This window comes from Poecilia reticulata, linkage group LG21 (assembly GCF_000633615.1).
Source record: "Poecilia reticulata strain Guanapo linkage group LG21, Guppy_female_1.0+MT, whole genome shotgun sequence".
NCBI classification, from domain to species: Eukaryota; Metazoa; Chordata; class Actinopteri; order Cyprinodontiformes; family Poeciliidae; genus Poecilia; species Poecilia reticulata.
In genome coordinates, this window is record NC_024351.1 from 2,533,277 (window position 1) to 2,539,288 (window position 6,012).

Here is a 6,012-nt window from a genome sequence, read left to right on the forward strand (position 1 = left end):
TTCAGTGTCTCTAATCCTCTTCCATGCAAAGGAAAGCCAAAAGAAGCTTGCAGAAGGGTTTCTAAATCCTGATAATTTCTGGTTTAAAGAAAATTAGACGTATTTATGTTGAAGCAAAAATCCATTTATCTGAGATCTTGAAGGTTGATGGATCAGGGAGGGAAACCAGGGAAACTCCAGTTACATTTTTTCCCAGATCGTTTGTCATGAAGTCCCACAGGTGAGTCAGTCCAGGATGAGGCATGACGACAGGTTAATTTGTAGAAAATTTAAAATAAACAAGCAATTTAATAATGGCAGGATCATGAGGATCCGTTTCTTATTTAGTTTTTTTTTTTAAAACATAAACTGAACCTTGCAGATTTTTTAGCTGTTGCTCATCTGGTGAAGTTGCTTTTCATCAATCACTAAATTTATACCCGGTTCTCGGGAAATGCCTGAATTCCCTCATCAGTCTTCAGTCATTCAACTCTGCAGACGTCTGCTAACTAGACACTCATTTGATTTGGCAGATTTACACATTTTCTTTTTCAGATTTACATTCAGCAAGAGAAAAATGTTTTTGTGGAATATTTCAATCCTTTCAATCATTTCCATATTTTACATCTTAACCCGATTTGAGACTCGAAGGCTTTCGTCGAAGTAAAAGAGCTGCGGCTCAATCAGGTACCATAAAGACCATCGGTGGAGGTTATTTTTCACAGATTCTTAATTAGATTTAGGTCTGGATTTTCACTGGATTTAAATCAAACTATTGTGGCTCAGCTGGAAAATGAACCTCTGGCTGAAATCTTGAGTTTCAGCCAGACTTTATCCATCTTCCAATTAACTCTGGTTTGATCAGCTGCAGTTCAAAATCTAAAATACTTGTAAAAACGTAAAACGTCCTGCACTTCTCAATTATTCTGGGTGACCTTTTGACCTCAGATCTGGTTGATGCAAACACGTTTTCATCTTCTAAACCATTTTTTAAATAACATCAAATCCTTGGTGACTGTGTGATGTGAAGCACTTTGAACTGCTGGAATCTGCTGTACAAATAAACATGAATTAAAAATATATCAGGTGCATTCCAATTGATTAAAGTTTTTGCATTTATCTTAATTTTATACCTGCAGAGTTCCTAAACGTAGCACTACTACAACATATTTTTACTTAAGTAAAAGTATTTGGTTTAAAGTTTACACAAGTAGTGAGTAACTGATCAGATTATAAATCATTTTATATTAAAAATTACATCATCAAATGGATGAAATTATAAAGTCAAGTGGAAATTTTGGTATTTTAAGGACAAAAATGACAATAATTTATAAGCAGCAAATAATTTATTTTCCAAATCAGTTTCTTTCGATAAAAAACGTATGAAACTTTAATAAAAACTGCAGGTGTGTGTTTGAATTTGTTTTTCATTCAGTGGGGAGGAAATCCAGACATTTTACTGGAGTAGAAATACTTYATAATAAAATTCCTCAAGTAAAAACAAAAAGTACAGCATCCTAAAAGTACATTAAAAGATGTAACTAGTTACAGCCCAGCTCTGTGGATGTGCCTGTTTACTCTCCATCAGTGCCAAGCGTTGGCTACCCAGAATGCAAAGCGGTGCCCTCAGTGTCACCTCCAGAGCCAGGTTGCCACAATAAGAGCAACAACTTCCCACTCTCACTTCTACAAAGCTGCCAGCATGTGATGCCTGGCCCGTCCCGCAGCCCACAGGTCAGCGTGAGCCTCTGACCCCAGCAGCCTGGAGGCCGAGCGCTTTTGATTTCCTGTTTTGGTTCTCGGCTCTCTTGAAGATTATTGACGCGCGGCGTTTCGACGGGGAGACTTCAACAGCTCAGCTCTCAAAATTCCTTTTTCTTTGGGAGAATTGATCCTGGATCGGAAGAAGTTTTGACGTCGGGCAGAAACTTTAGGTGTTTACATTACAATGTGAGCATAAAGGGAGGTCAGGGGTCAGCTGTGAACTGGAGGTCATCTCTTTGGGGTTACACGCTGTGAAGGCAGCGTAACCTTCTGTGTTCCTCTTACTGATAAATCCATCTCTCCCAGGGCACAAAGGACTTCTTCTTTCTGTGTGCCAGCTGTTTCCGCCCCAAAAAACACATTTTTTAAAAAATATGCCTGTCCATCACATTAATCCAAACATAAAACTGTATTTACGCAAGTCGTTGCTTGGACAGAAATTTAAATATCTCAGGAACTACGTCCATTAAATTTAATTTTTGGAAAAATAAATATGTATATATTTAGACTTTTATTGTTTATGTGGCTTTTATTTATCAGTTGACACAAAATAAAATAAAAATAAAAAGATGTACCAGTCAGATCTGCTGAGTTTTGCTCCTGAAACAGATAAGTTTATCCTTTAGCTTGTTGTTCTTTAAATTAATTCAGATTACCTGAAATAAAGAATATGTTTATTACCAAGACTTACAGCTTTTTTCTTTTCTTTATTATTCTTCATTATGCAGCTGCTTCAGAGACTTAGAAATGAAACAAAACGTTTTTCAGGAAACAGTAATAGTCTCGGAGGTAAAAACTTTTAGTCATAAATGTACTTAAAATATGTATAACTGGAAAGTGGAATAACAGTGAGATTGGATTTTTGTGACTTTTTCCCCCTTTTTTGTTTCTTTACAAATGAAGATCTGAAAAGTGTGGCATGCTTTTCTATTCAGATCCCTTTATAGAACCATCTTTCACCTATTTCTTACTATTCAGTGTCTTCTGGAGTTTGTTTCAGGCTATTTGTGTATTAGAAACATTTTTAACTGTGTATTTTAATACATCTGTTTACAGTTGTATATAATTAAATTTTCATGTCTGCAAATTTCCTGTTTTTGCGTTTTTGTTCAAACATTAATGCTTCATATTATCCAAAATATGAATATCGGACAAATATAACATGAGTAAATGCATGTTGTAATTGTATTAAGGGAAAAAGTTGTTGGTTAAATCACGATCAATTGTGCACAATTGCATTTTTCTTGACAATAATAAACATCAAATCGGTAATCAAACACGGTGATGGTGAGCGATGCAGCAGAAAAATGACCTGAAGTAAGTAAAAGTTTTAGCGAGGCCTTGGAGGAACTTAAATCTGACGGAGATGTTAAACAGTCTGTAAGGGCAACTGGAGCCGCCATACTGCTTGGCCGAATGTGTGGGGAAAAAAAACAGCTTTTCATGCTCGACTTCCTCCAAAGGGGCTGAAATTAGAACCACAAAATTCCTCCACAACGATGGAAAATATTTATTTCCTCTTATTGCAAAGCTTTGATGGCAGCAGCTGCAGCCAAGGCGAAACAAGCAGCTTTAGGTTTAGGTGACCCAAAGGGGTCAGGTCGGCCACAAGGCTTCAAATGGCAAAAATCTAATTTATTTCATGTTATATTTGACATATACAACAACTGAAGGTCACATACATGCTGGGATGTGCTGAAAATACACAATAATTGCATTAAATACGTTTAAAGCAACTTTTTTTTCCTATTTATTTTATTGTGAATATTCAGAAATTCACTAAGTGAAAGAATATTAGTGTTTTTGGAAACAGCTTCTGAGATATCTGAGAAATAAAACATGTAGCTAAACTGTTAAAACGTATTTGCATTAAAATGTTTATTTTTAAGTGTGAAAACTAGTTAAAATACATCAGAACCTGATTTAAAAAGTCTTTAAAACCAATAAAAATTCAAACAAAACATATGGAAGACAGGTCCAGATTCTTTTTTGCATTATTTTTTAAGTTTATTGTTGTTTTATGGGGTGGGGGTATTTTTTTATCTAGTGGATAAATCAACTTTTGAACTGCAGCCCAAAAAAACCAAACAACTTTCTGAATAATTCAGCAAAGTCTGATCGATTAAATGTATTTTTGAAGTGAATGCCTCTAAAGCACTAAAGTAAAAACTAAACTTTGTCATACTTGCATGTTTACAAGACGGTGTTTCTGTCTGGGACCAGGATTTGAAGATGCTCATTAGTTATGTTCTTCCTTGAAAGTTGGTGGATAAAAGCCCAATTTCAGGGGCCAAATTGCCTCTTTGGGCCCCGCGAACAGAATGAAAAACTCAAGAAGGCCCTGCAGCATCTCCTGGCACAATTTGCACCTTTGAACCTGCGGAGCGCTCATCTGGGCTCTGCCAGGCTGTAAAGACGGTAATCCATTACCAGGTAATGTCAAATGAGCTTCTGCAACTGACAGACTTCAAGACCGCCGCATGTAATCACCCAAATTGGATTTTGAGAGGTGGGAAACGTAATTCTTAATGATTATCTCTGCATGTGTGGTGGGACTTCATGACTAGGAAAAGCCTCTTTTTTATCTGAGGAGAAAATTGCAAGTGTTAGTGCTCTTTTACACACACACACACACACACGCACACACACCTACACACACACACACACACTGTCTCCGTCGGTGCTGGGAGAAAAGGTGCTGAGAGAGTCTTAAATCTGAAGAAAAGCTTTTCCAGGCTCAAGAGTGACCGCAGTAAATCAGCTCTGTTACGTCTGCCTGTCAGGCTGGAGGAAGATTTTGTTTTTCACATAAATTTTTTCTCACCACTTCTTTTGCTCATAAGCAGAGCTGATGAATTAGAACATTTGACTCATTTCCATCTGGAGGTATTTGGTAGTAACTTTCAAGATTAATGCTGAATCAGCAACAGCAGCTGAAACATTAATAGTCACCAGATAAAATTCAAACGCCTTCACTTCACTTTTTCCACATTTTATGCTGCAGACCTCATTTAAAGCGTAAGAATGGTATTGTTTGAAAAATTATTTATACAAAATAGAGTTGCTGGATTTCAATTAACCATAAAATTGGAAACGCACCAATTCAGAAAAAAAAAAAAATCATGTTTTTTGATTAAAAAGGCAGAGATGGGGAGTAACTAGTTACATCGAGTAAGTTTTTTCTTTCTTTTTTCTTTAGTTTTTTTCTATGCTGAACTTTTTACTTTTACGTGAATAATTTTAAGAATTTATACTCTTACTTGAGTAACATTTCTGGATTTTCTACCCAGTGATTTAACCAAAAATTCACCAGACACAAAGTTTCATACGTTTCTTTTAAAWTTTTTTTTATTGAAAGAAACTGATTTTAAAAAAAAGTCTTTTGCCCTGTGTTATTTTTTGTTACTTATATCAATTATTGTAATTTTGGTCCTTAAAATACCAAAACTTCCACTGAACTTTATACTTTGATCCGTCTGATGATGTAATTTTTAAATATTAAATGATAATTTGATCAGTTACTCACTTTTTACCAAATACTTTTTTTTACTCTTAATTATTTTAAACAAATACTTTTTACTTTTACTTGAGTAAAAATATGTTGAAGTATCACTACTCTCACTTCGGTACATGTTTTTGGTACTTTGCCCCCCTCTGATCCAAGGATGAGGTCGTATTTTTGGCCGTATTGAAATAAAAACTGCAATGGAAACACTTTTCTCATCACACGAGTCACGTGATCAAAACCCGGATGTTATTGGAGAAAAACGACGAAGAAGACGACGACAGGAAGTTTTAGGAGAATGATGGTTTTGTTTTGTTTTTTCGGACTCAGCTGGCTTCGCAGTTCTCTCACAGCATCACAGTTCATTTAAGTTCGYAGCTCTTCTGTAAAATGGCCGACGACGTTTCCACCTAAACGCCTCGCATGTGACGTAGCTACGTACGTCAAGTCGCGCCAACGCCTGAATAAGACCCAACGTCTCCTCCGATGGGTGACGATGATGAGCGCCATCACGGAATCAGAAATATAATCCCAGGTAAACATTTACATCCGTCACTGACATGTTTTTAATGACTTATCGCGAGAACAAGATTTTTCACGTGGGATTTTAGTTTCATTTCTTACTTAATGGAAACACCGGAGGTGCGAAATTGTGTTTTTTTGTCGCATCTCTATAGCGGAATATAGAGGAAGATTTGTAATGGAAACGCAGCTAATGACACAGTGAAAACATATTTTCAGACATTTTTGTAAAAATTTATATA